Here is an 18015-nt window from a genome sequence, read left to right as displayed (position 1 = left end):
TTGCTACCTGGCTTGATACTTACCCCATTTATTGTTTTGTACTTGAATGCTTTATTTGCAAGAATGAGAACTTCATTCCAATTTATGTTCAGTGTATTTACACCATGCATGAGTAGCTAAATTCGTAAATGGGTCGAGAAGTACTTAGCTAGCATGACTTAAGCTATGCACTTTATGCAATCATCTTGTCTTATGTATGCTTCATTCATCATTTGGAGTACTTGAGAGAGTAGTCTAAAGACAGAATCTAGGCTTGAGAGAGTCAGATTAGATCGCATAAGCAAGAGTAGAAACTTAGAAATAAGTTCTATCTACAGCTTTCCATACACATCACATGCATCCTAGACATAGAAAATATGCATTGAGAAATGTAGTGCTTAATATTTGTGTGTAGCATGATCGCATGACTTGTATAATATCTTAAGAAATGTTAGCAAAATCTCTTATCAACCCCTTTATCGCATATTTGTTACAACACCACCCTTCCATCGCTGTGCATTTACTTCCATCGCATTAGAAAATCAAAGTTAAATCACCATCTACTTCTTAATCACCATCACAATAGAATCAGAGAGTTCGTCGCATATCTATTTAGTAATCCCTGCGTTCAACCCTGGACTTACCAGGGCCCTAAGAAGGCTTATACTTGGGCTTTGTTAAGAAAACTTACGTGATCATTGCATCCACACATCCTTTCATCGCATGATAAACCAACGCATCAAGTTTTTGGCGTTATTGCTGGGGATTACGGTATAGATTGCGCTAACATCAAACCTCTTTGATCTTTGCAGCTTTCGACCTTTGGAGTATTGCCATTCCACCTGTGAAGGAAGAAGCAAGCGTCGTATGAGTGAATGACATACTCTTGAGCTCAAGTACGACCCAGAGATTGAAAGAACTTTTCGCAAAAGGCAGAGAAACAAACATAAACGACAAGGAAGAGTTCGTAGAATGGCTGAACAACCTGAAGAACGAGTAGCGAACAAAAACAACATGATGGCAAATCCCATCCTACTGGGAAATGATTTCAATAGACCCATCCAAGACTATGCGTCACCAAACTTGTATGATTTCTCCCCAGGAATCATGAGACCAACATTGGATGGATCAAGGTTTGAGATGAATCCATTAATGTGTCAAATGATACAAATAGCAGGACAGTTCGGAGGACGGCGTAGCGAAGATCCGCACGCCCATCTATGAAGCTTCATTGAAATTTTTAACACTTTTTTGTTACTTAATATTACCCCAGAAGAGGTTCGACTCACATTATTACCATTTTCACTGTGCGATAAAGCGAGAAAATGGGCATACTCTCTTGAACAAGGAGAGATAACATCATGGGAATAAGTTGTGGAGAAATTTATGAAGAAGTATTTCCCTCCCACAAAAAATTCTAGAAGGAGGAAATTGATCACAAATTTTGAACAAGAAGAAGATGAATCGCTTAGTGACTGATAACTGGCAGAAATGCTAGTTATTATAAGCCTTTTATTTAGAATTATGAGGGCTAACAGGTAGAAAACGCTGTGATAATACTTAGAATTTGTGAAAATTTTAGTTGTTCTTCGATAAGCACCTAAAATCTCACTGACCCGATATTATGTGTTATTCCGTGCCAAAGTGTCTATTTTTGTAGCTATCGCCAGAATCAAATGCATGCGTTTGTAATAAGCAATCACAGACAAATGCATGTGCTGAAGCGAGGCGACCGCAAAAGACGAACGTAGATGGCAACCCCATGCGTCCTACGCATGGAAGTTGTAGTAATCGCATGCGTCCAATGCATGGAGAATGCGGTGAAAAAAAATAGAGATTGCGGCAACGGATTGACAGCCATAATAGAAGATCGCAAGATGGGTAGAACGCATTGATAACTTCAGCTAAATTCTGCTCAGACACATACCTTGGGAATATCAACAAGATAAGGTGATGTGACAATGCCCATATCGCGACAAAAGCAGCAGTGAGCCATACCTTCATCATTACAGCTGTCGGCGTTCTAATTCTATAAATAGCCCTTGAGACCTTCATTTTGAGACATCCGAGCTTTTGCCTCAAGGCAGAAGTTTGTGGTCATAGATGAGAGCTTGAAATAGATTTTCAGTGAGAATTCTTCATCTCCACAACCCAGACCGAGTGACGATCGGATCATTCGCCGGAGATAGAGCTTGAGAGAGACATCTCCACCATTCAACCATGGCACCACCGGCAGCCTTGACGCAGAGTCCTTCATTTCCCTTCTAATCTCTGTATTGTATTGCATTTTAGCTTGAGATATTAAGATATTTTGTGATCAATGCAAATCTTAATTCCTTCATTACTGTCTTCTTCATCATCTTCATCTCTATCATAGTTTATCTTCAGCGTTTATTTATCACTTAATCGTGTAGCCTAGAGATAAGACGCATGTAGCAACCCATCAAGAGGTGTACGTTGTACGAGTATAGTGAGTTAATCCTCTTTGCTTGGTGAAAGGCTTTGGCACGCCTGTCTATGGGATACTACATTGCTTGTCTATAAGTTAAGTAGCCACGTCTAACTGCCTAAGAAGGTAAGGGATGGAATGCACTAAGCAAGGTTCGTATTGTTCCTAGAGATAGGCACAATCTTATGCTCTACGCAACCATGCACTATAGATATATAGTCATGCGGCTGACCACCGAGAGGTGTGATGCGTTAGTGCAACGAGCTAGGATTACTAGGGCGATTTAAGATAGTAAACATTACTATGCGTTATTGGTTGTTGTGTCTCTACTTATTCTCATTGCAAGTCTTCTATTGCTCAATCTGTTTAGTTAGGAGTAGGAATAGTGTGTAAAACATTTAAAAGGAGTAGTGTGTAAAACATTTAAACTTTCTTCACTTTATTTTTATTCTTATTCATCGCCTCAAACACATTACTTCACAAATATTATTGAGTGACAAGTTCCCGTGTTCGGCCTCGGATTACCCAAGAAACTTGCATTTTTGTTATACTTGGCGCAAGCGTAAGAAAACTTATGATAGGAATGCGCGATCATTGCATACTAAGATTAACGCATCATCATTCCGATGCATGACCTCAGACGTATGGGAGAAAACACATCATTTATTTCTAACGCATGATTTCATGTTCAAACCTATCCGTCCTTAAATGATAAAAACAAAACAAAACAAAACACATTCCTAAACTATCCCAACAGTGACGCATGGGCGAGATTTAAAAAATTAATACGTGACTGCCCACACAATGGATTACCAGATATCCTCAAAATGGAGATTTTCTATCATGGACTTAGCTCAATGTGGCAGTAGCAGAAGGTCTTTTAGACAAAACATATGATGAAGCGAAGAATATTCTTGATCGCATCTAAAAAAACCACGAAGATTGGCAAGATAACGATAAAAGAACGAAGCTCAGAGAAGGTAATTCAAGTAATGGTGCCATCATCATTATAAAACTAGATGAATGCGATGATAAACTTATTGCAAGGCATCACAATAAACAATTCAGGAGCTCGAAATGGGCAAGTCAATGCGATAGAAAACAAACACCAGCTGTGTCTTATGTGAAGAGTCGCATTCTTTTGAGGAATGCCCACAAAATCCTCAATTAGTTTACTTTTTCAAAAAAAAAAAAAAAAAAAAATCCTTTTTTAAACACTTACAACCGGGGTGGCGAAATCACCCTAATTTTTCTTGGAAGAACAACTAACAGCAAGGCAGTCAACCTATGGCTCAAAGAGAGGGACCAACAAGGTTTTTCCATTGATCTAATGGACAACAACAAGCTAGCAGTTCTTAACCACCACCCTCATCATCCCTGAAAAACTTGTTGAAGCAATACATCGAAAAGAATGAAACAATCCTTAAAAACCAAGCTACATCCATATGTAATTTGGAAATTCAGCTGGGACAAATTGCGGGTGAGCTAAAGAACGAACCTTAAGGGACATTGCCTAGCTCAATCGAGCTTACACGAAATCCAGGGAATGTCAGGAAAGAACATTGGCAAACAGTCACCCTAAGGAGTGGAAAGGCGGCAATAGAAGTCAGAAAGGAGCCTTGCAAGACCAAGTCAAAGGAGCAACCTGCGATTGAATAAAAAAAAGCCTCTATCGCAAACTGAATCAAAGGAGTCCGAGACCAGGGAGCCAGAAGATGCGACCACCTCTAAGCCTCTAGACCATGAAACATTGGAAGTACAACTACCTCAATTTCCTCAAAGACTGAAAAAGAAACATAACGATGAAGGCTAGTATCAACGCTTCTTGGAAATTTTGAAACTGTTGCACATCAATATTCCATTCTTAATTTGGGCAAAAGAAACTATTTATATGGAGAAGGGTTTACCCCTTCTCCAAGTATTTTCATATTGGCCTTTAAGGCTCAATTAATCAAATAACATTTATTTGATTAATTAGCAAACCTAATAACTAATTATATATATATTAAATCTAATTTAATGCATATAGTTAATTAATTAAATAAACATCATATGTTTATTTACCTCCACCTCTTAAAATTAACTAATTCTTTATGAATAAAAATTCATTATTTGAATCATATTCAAATATTTCTCTCTTAATTATGGATGAAATCTATAATTAACCATATCATATTAATCTCATTAATATGTTATTCCATCAATTGATTTGAACAATTCAACTCATTCCTCTTGTATTTCCTTTAGTGAGCTATCGAGGGGACCTTATGGACTTACAGATTAGAAGCTCCAATGATATAAGATTAATTAATTGAACTTCTTTAATCCAATTAATCAATATTCATTAACTACCAGACACTCTACTAAAGACCGATAGTTGCATTCTTCGCATTGTGGATTTATTTTTGTGTTTAGGGATATAACCAATCAACAAAGCGATGACCCTTCACAAATGCTCATAACTATAGTTGGGTCAAAATACTGTTTTACTCCTATAGTTACATTTAACTCCTCAAGTGCCATTCATTTCTCTAATGAACAAATAGTTTATGTTCCAACTATAAACTAACATCTCTTGGGTCAGTGAAATGTTGAGGCCTCATTGTTTAAGACTTGGGATTAGCTATTAACGAAGTAATTTATCTACTTTCTCAAGGAATGAGAGGGAGAGAATTCCAACTTGTGTAACTGTGTTCCCAGCTCCCTAATCAGAAAAATTCCCAAAATGGTAGGCTTATTGAGTTGGCTATCATGGCCACTTGCACCTATATAGATCAAAGGACTGTCGTCATAAACAAGAGTTCATAACTCACTCAATATTAGGGTTAAGTGTCCTATGGTCATCCTAGTGAAATGTAAGTCTCTTCTAGTAACGGTGTTATATAGAGAGTCTATTAGTTTTGTGGTCTGGTCTTATACAAACTCTTTATATAGAATATCTCCCGCTCGCATGTCTTTACTTGAACGATCAAGATTAGATCATTTGTAGCACTTTACAACAATTGTAACATCTACAAAGCGGGCCGTATTCATAGTGTCATCAGGATAAGGTACCTACCTTATCCATCTACTACAGACTATTTAGGTATTGGGTTTTATGCCTTAAAACTCATAGATAGTAAACGTTATTAATTGACCGTCATCAATAAAGAGTTGTAGATGTTAATTCAATAAATATTATTGTTTGTATTGTTTGTGTAATTTGTCTTAATAACCCTAAATCCAATCAACTATCCAAGACTACCTTATGAGTCTTGAACTGTATGTGGAGACATATAGGGATCAATGTTCAAGATACAGCCTAAACGGCCTATGGTATAGGGATAAGGCTGGGTACTTTATCCTAGTAACACTATGGATATGACCCACTTTTTATTTGATACAAACGCAATGATCCAATACGTCCGTGTAGTTTACATGCGAGTGAGGGTATCCTATGCAATGAGTTTGTATAAGACTGGAATGCGAAATAGTAACAACTAGATGTAACACTGTTAGTTAGTTAAGTTCCTACTTCAATATGATGACCTAGGCAATTTAGTCTATTCACGAGAGATTGTCCTTTGATTTGTATGGGTGAAGGTGGCCAGTTCGCCGTCCCTATATACCAACAATTTTTGGGATAAGACTAAGTGGGGAGCTGAGAACATAATAATACAAGATGGAATTTACTTATTCCCGTTTTAAGGGTAAGTAGATGAGTGTTCCCTTAAGTGATATCTCCGAGACTTGAACAAAGAACACTACCCTCTCATTGGCTCGATAGGGGTTTCTGTTTGTTGGTTGGACCATAAATAGATTGTTCATTAGAGGAGTATTGGTACTTAAGAAGTCATAGGTAACCCAGGGGTAAAATGGTAATTTGACCTAATTGGAATTACGAACACTTGTGAAAGACTAACTTGCTATTCTTTGTCTATATCTTTGGACACAGAAATATATCTATAGTGAGAAGAGTGCAACTGTGGGTCTTTCGTGGAGTGTACCCACAGTTAACGAATATTAATTAACTTGGTTAATGAGTTTAGCCACGTAAACTCATATCGTTGGAGCTTCTTCTATAGGTCATCAGGTTTCCTTGTTAGCTCACTAGAGCATGTTTAAGAGGGATGATTTGAATTGTTCAAATTAAGTTAAGGAAACCATATATTAATGTGAATAATCTATAACTGATAATGGATATGATATATAATTCAAATTAAATTGGGAAGTAATATTTGCATAGATTCAATTAATTAATTTAAGTGAATTAGATTCACAAAGAATTAATTAATAGAGATGTATTGCACATATACATACGGTATTTATGCTAATTAAATATATACACATTAAATTGGATTTTATGTATAAATTGTTATTTAATTAATGTGTAAATTAAATTAAACATGTTATTTAATTGTGTTAATTAATTAAATAAGTGTTATTTAATTAATTGGACTAAATAATTAGATAAGTGTTAATTAATTAATTAATTGTGGAAAAGAAAAATAGAAAAAGAATTAGGAAAAAGCTTGATTCTTCTTTATATAAAGGCCTCCCTATAGCCCCTTTTGGAAGACACAGACACTGACACTGACAATACACAACACACAAGTGTTATTGTGAAAATTTTTTCCTAAGCCACAAAGAGAATCCTCCTCTACTCTCTAACACCCTTTTCTCCTCTCCTCCTCCCTCTCCCAATAGTTGGATACCACCTATCCCTTTATTGGAATCCTAGAGAATAACGAGGTTACTCTCATGGTAGTGTTAGAGATTGTTCAAGAAATTATTCGTGATCAAGATCGTTGGAGGATCCATTCGTTGGAACTTAAAGAGGATTGTTCGTGAAGCTTGGGAATCTATAAAGGTAAGAATAGTTCTAATATTTTTCCCTAAAGCATGCTATATTACATGTTTATATTTTGTTTTAGTATACTGAATTTGTTTATGTAAAAATTGAATTGTGGGATACAAGGCATTCACAACGCTTCCGCTGTAGGATTTAATCCCTTAAATTGGTATTAGAGCTAATTTATTGCATCCACATTCTTCGTATTTTTGGAAACAAAATCAGTTTAGAGGTGGGTTTAATATTCTGCATTTGGAATGTTTGAATGTCAGTTTGCAAGATTGGATTCTTTCGATTTTGGCACGTAGATTACTTTTAATTTGATAAAATTATAAGGGCCCATTTGATTTTTTGGGCAATTTAATTCTTGCTTTGAGTCTGTAAGTCCGTGTCGATCGAAAGAGCAATAGTTGTTGAAGAGATTGGGAAAAAAGAAAAGTGTTAGGGGTAAATTTGGACCCGAAATCGATGTGAACAACAACATTCTATCACACCGCATTGCGAAGCTGCCATCGCAGCATTGCAATGCTGAAAGCCAGACCCAACGCAAAGCAGTCATACCGTTGCAACACTACTCTCAATGTTGCAACACTCTGAGTTTCAACAGAGTGCTGGCGGCGCACACAAGGATGGTTCGGCTGTAGCTTTTTTGGCCTAATTCCTTATGTATTTTTTTAATTAATATTAATGAATTAAATTAATCAATTAATTTTGCATTAGGGTGCCAAAATTGGTCCAATTTTTTGTTGTTTAACTTAATTTAATTATGCATTGGATGTATGTTTAGATTAATATTTGAATTCATATTATATATTGTATGTCATATAGATTAGAAAATACCCACCTTAGGATAAACATGTACATGCATCATAAATAAATATAAAGAGTTATATTTTATATAGATGCATGATTAAATTAGTGTGCTCACGCATCATGATATAAGTGTTATATTAGTGATGTATGATTAACCTAGCATGTCCATGCATCATACTATATATTAAAATTGTTATAATAAATAGTGGAATGATAAATGTGAATGCTTGTTTTTCATGTATGATTTATATAAGTGTTATATGTATCAAATGAAAATGGAATTTGCATTAAGCATGACATTATTTAGATAAATATAATTGTTGTATTTAATCGATGTCTTTATATACAAATTTATTAGGTTTTAATAAAGCATTAAAATATAAGTGTTATAGTTTTAATGTGAGAGTTTACAATCTATAATCAAGAGTTGTATGCAAACATAGGTCCAAATTAATTTGAAATAATTTAAAATTAATCAAGCTAGAGTTATGTTTTTTCTAACGGGATCAGGAATAAGTTAATCTTTTTAATTTGTTTTAATATGATTAAATAGAATTTAATTAAAATATTAGATTTATAAAATAATTTCCCATAAAGGACCTTTGTCTAAAATAGGTTAGGTCTAGGAGGGGGTATTTAAGCTGATTGAAATGGAACACCTCCACTGGAAAGCGACCTAGATGGTGAATTGGGCAAATATTTTATAAGCATGCGATAAATGAAAGAATTTATTAAAAGAGTTAAATAAATGAAATCAAATATTGTTAAATTATTCAATATAAATGTTATATTGAGTAAATTTAAAGGGACTTAGATAAATTCATTAGCCAGGTTTTAACTAAGTATAGTAAAATCCTAAAAATATTATAATACTTTAGTGGGAGGATATTGGTATATGTGATATATCAAATTTCAGCTCTCACATCCCTAAGAGTTCAAACCGTGAGATTCATGGTCAACTTCGTGTCGCCCTGGATGCGGCCTCCCTTCAGAAAGTGTTTGCATAGGTCAATAACAAGGTGAATAGGGAAAGTGTTCATAGTAAGTGGGAGAGGGACGTGTGCCAACGTATCCTATGGTCTCCTCCATTAGGTTGCACCATGAGATTCCTATGGTCTACCTCTGTCTCTTATACACATCTAGATGTGTATAAGAGACAGCCTTTTGTGATACCTACTGCCCATCTGAATCTTTTTCACTCACTAAACTTAAATCCAAGTAAATAAACAATGACTCATTGGCTTAACTTATAAATACCCGAGAACTAATCTCCAACACCTGTCTCTTATACACATCTAGATGTGTATAAGAGACAGCTTCCAAACTTAACTATAAATGTTTACAACAACAACTTAAATCTGGAAATGTGGATGTGGCATGGATAACTTCCAAACTTAACTATAAATGTTTACAACAACAACTTAAATCTGGAAATGTGGATGTGGCATGGCAGACCTTGACCTTAGCAGCACCCTGGAACTTCTCTCTTTCGCTACATGGGGAAAAATATGAAAGAAAAGAATGAGATTCAAGAAGCCCAGTGAGTGACAACATAAAACTTATGCACAAATTGGAAGCTGATAACTAAACTGAGTACTAGACAAGCACATTATATTTGTATATCTTTAACTTATCTTTTCTGAAGGCATAGCCTTAACATCTGGAAGGCATAGCTGTTTTGATCCTCAATTAAGAGAGAACTCTTTTGTTCATCTCCCTTCGTTAACCTAGCTTTCATATATTCATCTCCATGTCATAACTAAGCATATCATTAGCTGAGAGAGAGACCTTTTTGCTCAACTCTCAATCATAATATAAACTAATGTGTGGACCCTTTTCCATCACCTTTTAACTAATCTATATTTGAGGGAGAGACCCTTTTGCTCAACCCTTTACACTATTCTTCTTTTAAGGGCGAGCCCCTTTTACTTAACCCTTTATCCTAGCCTTGTTTAAGGGAGAGTCCCTTTTGCTCAACCTTTTATCCTAGCCTTTGAACTTGTCCAATGTGCACATAGAGCTATACTAGATCCTTCGTCAAGGATTACAGCTAAAACATTGAAAAAGCATTTAGAGTCACTCACAGTTTCCTCTTGGTGACTTTCTCAGGAATTTCCTCAATCAGCTCCTAGCCTTGTTTCCTTGAAATTCTCATCTTTCCAAAGGAAACCCAAATTAGTTTATAACTCTTCCAATTCCAAATTATTTTCTAAATAACCTTAAAAAATTGGAATAACCAACTTACCCCCTTTAAAATAACCAAAATAGGCTAGACTCTTCAAAAATAGCCCCTTTAAAGGTTATTTTGGCAAGCTAATGGGCATTGTGCTGCAGGGTGGGTGTTTTGCGCGCATATGAACTAGGACGCATGCAGATGGGCAGCAGACTTCGCAGAAGGCAGCGCTGGGCATCTGGGCGTGCACTTGGGATGTGTCCATACATGCTGGGTGGTGAAATATGCGTCTAGTTCAATGTTGTTGAAATGAACGGTGCAGTCATCGATGAGTAAAGCCAGGTATCCTTTATTTTAGAATCTCTTTCAAAGAATTTTCTTTAATTCCGTAGGAATGCGATTATGAACAAAATATAGTAAAATCTTACTACCTTTCTAAACGAGTTACAGACTTTTGAGTCCTTTATGAAAGGTAAGGGACCAGTAGAATGAGAGGAAAATGTTGCCCATTCCAAAAAGTTCCATAAGGGTTCATCTGCTGAAACTAAGTCATTCCTTCGACCTCTGGTTCTAAAAAGATCCAAAAAAAGAAAGGAGGGAAGGGAAAGGCAAGGGCAAAGCTAAGGTTGACAAAGGAAAATGCTTCCACTTCGATGTAAATGATCACTGAAAATGCAATTGCCCTAAGTATCTTGCTGAGAAGAAGAAAGAGAGAGAAGGTAAATATGATTTACTTGTTCTGGAAACCTGTTTTATGGAAAATGACCATGATGTTTGGATACTTCATTCAGGTGCCATTAATCACGTTTGTTCTCTTTTTTTTTTTTTTTTTTTTTTTATATTTTTTATAGGGAATTGGTTTCTTCTAGTAGCTCGAAGAGGGTAAAATGACGCTCAAGGTTGGAACAGGAGACACTATTTCAGCTCGTGCAGTGGGAGTTGCTAAGTTGTTTTCTAGAAGTAGATTTTTGTTTTTAGAAAACTTATACATTGTTTTCAAAATGAGAAGGAACCTTGTTTCTATTTCTTGTTTAATTGAACAATCATACTCTGTTTCTTTGAATTCAAATGAAGCGTTTATTATGAAAAATGGTGTGACTATTTGTTCAGCTAAACTAGAAGATAACTTATATGTGTTAAGACCAATTGAATCAAAAGTACTTTTGAATCGTGAGATGTTTAAAATTTTTAATACTCAAACAAAAAGGCAAAGAATTTCTCCAAGTAACAATGATATGTAATAAGCATTTGAGATTAGGCCACATAAATCTCGATAGGATTGGGAGATCGGTAAAGAATGGACTTCTAAGCAAGTTAGAAAATGATTCATTACGTCTATGTGAATTCTTTCTTGAAGGAAAAATGACTAAAATACCTTTTAGTGGAAAATGTTAAGAACCCTTAAAGCTCATACATTCGGATCTTTGTGGTCCAATGGATGTAAAGGCTAGAGGAGGGTACAAATACTTCATCTGTTGCATAGATGATTATTCAAAGTATGGTTACTTATACCTAGTAGAACATAAGTCTGAAGCCTTTGAAAAGTTTAAAGTGTATAAGACTGAAGTTGAAAACCTATTAGGTAAAATAATTAAAACACTTCGATCTGATCGAGGTGGAGAATACGTGGACTTAGAATTCTAGGACTATATGATAGAACATGGAATTCAATCCCAACTCTCAGCATCTGGTACACCTAAATTTAACAGTGTATCAGAAAGGAGAAATAGAACCTTATTAGATATGGTTAATTCTATGATGAGATATGCTCAATTGCCTAACTCGTTTTGGAGGTATACAGTAGAGATTGCAGTTCACATTTTGAACAATGTTCCCTCAAAGAGTGTTTTTGAAACACCTTTCGAGTCATGGAAGGGGCGTAAACGAAGTTTATGTTACTTAAGAATTTGGGATTGTCCAGCACATGTGTTAGTGACGAATCCTAAGAAGTTGTAACCTCGTTCAAGATTATGCCAATTTTTTGGTTACCCTAAGGAAATGAGAGGTGATTTGTTCTATTACCCTCAAGAAAATAAGGTGTTTTTATCGACAAATGATACATGTTTGGAGGAAGACCACATGAAAGATCATAAACCACGAAGAAAAGTAGTATTAAGTGAAGCTGCTGAAGAATCAACGAGGGTTAATGCAGCTAGTCCTTCATCAAGAATTAATGAAGAAGCCAGCACTTCAGAACAATCTTGTCTTTTTTAATCATTGAGAGTGTCTCGACGCAGTGGGAGTGTTGTCATACAATTTGACCGCTACTTGGGTTTAACTAAAACACAAGTTGTCATACCAGATGATGGCGTTAAGGATCCACTGTTCTATAAGTAGGCAATGAATGACGTAGACAAGGACCAATGAGTCAAAGTCATGGACCTTGAAATAGAGTCTATATGCTCCAATTTAGTATGGGAGCTTGTAGATCCACCTGAAGGGGTTAAACCCAGGGGGTGGAAATGAATCTATAAAAGAAAGAGTGATGTAGTTGGAAAGGTACAAATCTTCAAAGCTAGATTTGTAGCAAAGAGTTATACCCATAGAGAAGGGGTTGACTATTCTTAAGTTTATAAGAATTTTCTTGTCCATCACCATATATTATGACTATGAGATATGAAAAATGGATGTCAAGACTATTTTTCTGAATGACAATCTTGAAGAGAATATCTTTATGTCTCAGCTCGAGGGGTTCATTGAAGGAACTCTTATACAAGAGTACTTCTGAGTGGAAGCGGATCTTTCGAAAAGCATTGTGACAGAATTATCACGTTTACATTCACACATACAAATATGCATCGTAATACTAAATTACCGACATACTTAGAGATAAATAAATAGGAGAAAAAGTAAACTTACCAGTTGAAGACTCTCTTCGTAGAAAATCTCGCTTTCGCTAGAATGACAAGCTATCATTCAACAACACTCAATTGTCTACCACGAACAGTCTCCATACAAACAGATAAAGAAAAAGGGACGACACCACCACTTGGAACCCTCAGTATTCTCGGAGTGAGAATCCAAAGAGTGAGCTTTATTTGGATTTGGTAGAAAGGAGGAGGAAAAGAGATCGTATACAACGATCAAGCAAGTGGGAGCAAGACTTGTCTATCGTATAGACAAAATGATTGATCGTTTAGGTGAAGTATATGATTGTGTAGGAAAATCTAAGCGATCGTCTATACGATCGTTTAGTAAAGCTCGGGCGCTAAACGATCACTTAGTAAAAGATAAGCGATCATTTAGTAAGTAGTGCGCGTGGGTGTAAGTGATCATTCAGATCTTAGTACATTAGATTTGATATAGTGATCAAAGCTTTTGGTTTTGATCAAAACGTTGATGAACCTTGTATCTACAAGAAATCATCAACAATAAAGTAGATTTTCTAGCATTTTACGTGGACGATATCCAACTCATTGGGAATAATATAGGGTACTTTACTGACATTAATAGTCAGCAGGTACCAGTCCAATCCAGGGTTAGACCATTGGACTGCGGTTAAGAATATCCTCAAGTATATTAGATGAACAAAGGACTATAAACTGGTGTACAGAGCAAAGAATTTGATCCTTATAGGATACATTGACTCCGATTTCCAAACTGACAAGGATTCTAGGAAATCTACATCAGGATCAATGTTTACCCTAAACGGAAGAGCTGTAGTATGGCGTAGTATCAAGCAAGGATGTATTGCAGATTCCATTGTGGAAGCTGAGTATGTAGCTACTTGTGAAGCAAAAAACAGAAGTAGTTTGGTTAAGGCTTGTAGCAAAGTGTTATACCCAAAGAGAAGGGGTTGACTATGCTTAAATCTATAAGAATTCTCTTGTCCACCACCACATATTATGACTATGAGATATGGCAAGTGGATGTCAAGACTGCTTCTCTGAATGACAATCTTGAAGAGAACATCTTTATATCTCAGCCCGAGGGGTTCATAGCCCAAGGTTAGGAGCACAAAGTTTACAAGCTGAATCGATCCATTTATAGGTTAAAGTTGGTGTCCAAATCTTGAAACATTAGATTTGATACAGTGATCAAATATTTTGGTTTTGATCAAAACGTTGATGAACCTTGTATCTACAAGAAAACATCAACGATAAAGTACTTTTCTAGTATTTTATATGGACAACTCCTACTCATTGGGAATGATGTAGGGTACCTTATTGACATTAATAGTCAATAGGTACTAGACCAATCCAGGGATAGACCATTAGACTGTGGTTAAGAACATCCTCAAGTATCTTAGGAGAATGAAGGACTATAAGCTGGTGTATAGAGCAAAGGATTTGATCCTTATAGGATACACCGACACTGATTTCCAAACTGATAAGGATTCTAGGAAATCCACGTCAGGATCAGTGTTTATCCTAAACGGGAGAGCTGTAGTGTAGCGTAGCATCAAACAAGGATGTATTGCAGATTCCACTGTGGAAGCTGAGTATGTAGTTGCTTGTGAAGCAACAAAGGAATCAGTTTGGCTAAGAAAATTCCTAATCGATTTGGAAGTGGTTCCAAATATGGACTTGCCCGTCACCTTATATTGTGACAATAGTGGGGCAGTAGCCATTGTAATCTATTTACAAAGGCTCTCTCTCGGTCTACGAGACATGTGCATTGTATAATCTAGGGTAAGTGGGAGATGTGTAAGGTGTAATGGGTATTTTTCCATAAAATGTTCCAAGAAAAAAAAATCCATTTGATGGTTTTTTTTGTTACATACTTTTCAACTACATATGTATTTTTTCAAATATTCTTAACATTCGTTTGATATGTGAATTCAATTAAATCAAAATATATTTTACATATAAATATTACACTTAACGTCGATAAAATACTATTATTTATATAATCAACGACCCTACAACATACTTTAACAATCATTGATCTTATAATCATCGGAGGTGGTTGTCAAAGTTGATTATTGAAGATGATTTTCGTTAGAGTTTGTAGTCAAAGGTGGTTGCCAAGTATAAACAACCTAAAAGTTTCTCGGTGTGATCCGAGGTCGAACTCAGGGATTTGTAACTGCGAATGTTTGGAGAATAATGTGTAAGCGGCAAGGACTAAAATAATTGTGGTAGTAAAAAATCATGTGATTAAAGAAACCATGCGATCAAATTATCTAAACAGGCAAAGAGATCTCTGAGTTTAGTTCTGAGAAACTTATATAGACAGTAGCTTTAACGTGTCTAAGGAAATTTATGGAGAAGCAGGGTTTGGGGGGGGATTAAGGGGTGGAAGTCAATACCACATCCCTAAGTTTAGTTCCAAGGTTAATCCCAGCTCGCAACATCCATTCATCGCACAACTCTCGGGCCAACCACATTTGTCATATCTATGACATATGAATGATGTTGCGTTGAACATAAGGTAATTTCTATATCTAGAAACACTTCTTAGTTTTCTTAGTGAGATCCACAACTACTTGACTCAATGAGTGATCATATGCAAGTATAGATAAAAATAGACTTTTTGTTTATAAAAGTGAATAATCTCTTAGTCTCAAATGCAACACATAGTAGAAGACAAGAAGAGAGTAAAGGGAAGGGAAGTTTTCAGCAATTTCTTGCTTTTAACAGGTGTAATGTCGAGGCTGTTGGTGTTGGAATACAAAAACATGACGCAGAAGAAAACAAGATCATTAAAAATTCTAATTCCTTAATTTTGACATCAAAATAAGCATGCTTATGGGGTATCAAGTGGGTTTCATTACATACTTTTGAAGATCTTCTTTTTCAACGAAATACAATTGCAACTTCTCCAATTCGGGCCGTGGACCACCACTAGAACTTCCTTACTATTCTCTAGCAGCCTTAAATTGAGTTGTGGGACTCAAACAAGCTTAAACTTAGGGAAATTGGAGGAGAGGTTTTCTGGTTTTTCAGCTTGTTGAAGAACAACTTCTTCAACCTTCAAAACTCAGCCATTCAGCAATTGCATCTCATTTTTTACTTAATCAAGAGTGGTTTTATTACATGACTCTCATGCAAACTGATCATTTGAAGTGATGATTCCAACTACTCCTTGAATTTGGTGGTGGAATTATGTGTAAAAAGGTGACTAACCTTCTTGTTTGAAAGTGGAAAAATCCCACATTGGGATTTTTCTCAATTTTCAAATTTTCTTTTGATTTTGAAAACAATTTTCAAAATCAAAACTTTTTCCAATTTTAATTCTTTAATTAAAATTGCAATTTTATTAATTTTACAAAAATTAATTCAATAATCATTTTTCTAATAAAATTAATAATTAATGATTAATTAAAAAAATTTAATTAATTCTATTAATTTAATATTAAATATTAAATTAATTTGTCACCAATTCCATTACCATGAATCCCTATTCATGAAATTAATATTTAAATCATATTTATATATTAATCGATTCTCCAATTACTTTTAATTCCAAAATTAAACGTGTAATTATATCACATATAATTACTGATTTCCTTAATTCGAATTTGAACGTTTTAAATCAACATATCATGCTATTCTAAGGCTAATCTATTTGTGAGCTAGTAGAGGGACCTAATAGACCTATAGATCATGAACTCCAATGATCAGAGATTAATTGACTAAACTCTTTACACCGAATTAAACCCCATTCGTTAACTACTAGGTCACTCCACTAAAGCCTAGTAGTTGCACTCCCCTCACTGTAGATATATTGTGTCCACTCAGTATAACCATAATTAGTGAGTTAACCCTTCACAGGTTGTTCGTAATAATGGCTAGGTGAAATGACTATTTTACCTCCGAGATTACTTCTTGTTCTTTAAGTCCCACTGATCCTCTAATGAACAATTGGTTTGTAATCCGATCATCAAACCGAGTCCCTCTCGGGCCAATGAGAGGGTGTGGTCCCTTGTTCAAGACCCAGAGTCATAACTTAAGGGAAAAACCTCTCTACTATCCCTAAAAGCGGGTAGGAGCGAATTCCGTCTTGCATCCTATGTCCTCAGCTATCTACCCGATCTTACCCCTGAACTGGGAGGTTTATTGAGCAGGTGCTGTTGAGCCAACCTTCACCTATGTAAATCTAAGGATAATCCCGAATAAACAGTAGTTCATAGTTAGCTTAAGATTAAGGTTTAGTTACCTAGGTTATCGCTATGAAATAGTCAGTCTTAAATAGTAAACAGCGTTATAAAGTAAGAGTGACTTATTTCTTGGTCCGATCTTATGCAAACTCATTGTACAGGATGTCCCCACTCCTCATGTCACTACATGAACAAATCAGGATCACTTCGTTTTTAGCACTTTACAACTCCTCGTAACAACTACAGAGTGGGCCGCATCCGTTAATATTACCAGAATAAGACACCCAACCTTATTCGTATACTATAGATCATTTTGACTATTTACTCGAACCTGATCCACTCTTATGTCTCCGCATAAATCTTAAGTACTCATATAATAGTCATGGATCTTTTTGTTTATTGTATTTATTTTTAAAATGAAATAAGCAATTTATATATTCAATAACAACTTTATCGATTACAAAATGAGTTTATTATTTACAAACTATAATTTTAGGACATAAAACCCAACAGTTGGTGACAGAATGATATTGTGGAGTGGAGCAGGCCCTCTCAAGCTTTTGCTCTGATGAAGTTTCGATGACAAGTCCGGGAGGAGTTTGGAAGTGGAAGTTCTCATAAATACTCTCTGGCTCACTTTTTGCTTGTGGTGCAAGAATCGTGTCTAAGGATGTTCTTAGGTAAAATCTTGACTCTTGGATTTTTGAACATCTCTCTTTCATGGGCGT

This window comes from Benincasa hispida, chromosome 11, assembly GCF_009727055.1.
Source record: "Benincasa hispida cultivar B227 chromosome 11, ASM972705v1, whole genome shotgun sequence".
Classification (NCBI taxonomy): domain Eukaryota; kingdom Viridiplantae; phylum Streptophyta; class Magnoliopsida; order Cucurbitales; family Cucurbitaceae; genus Benincasa; species Benincasa hispida.
Note: the sequence above shows the minus strand (reverse complement) of the source record.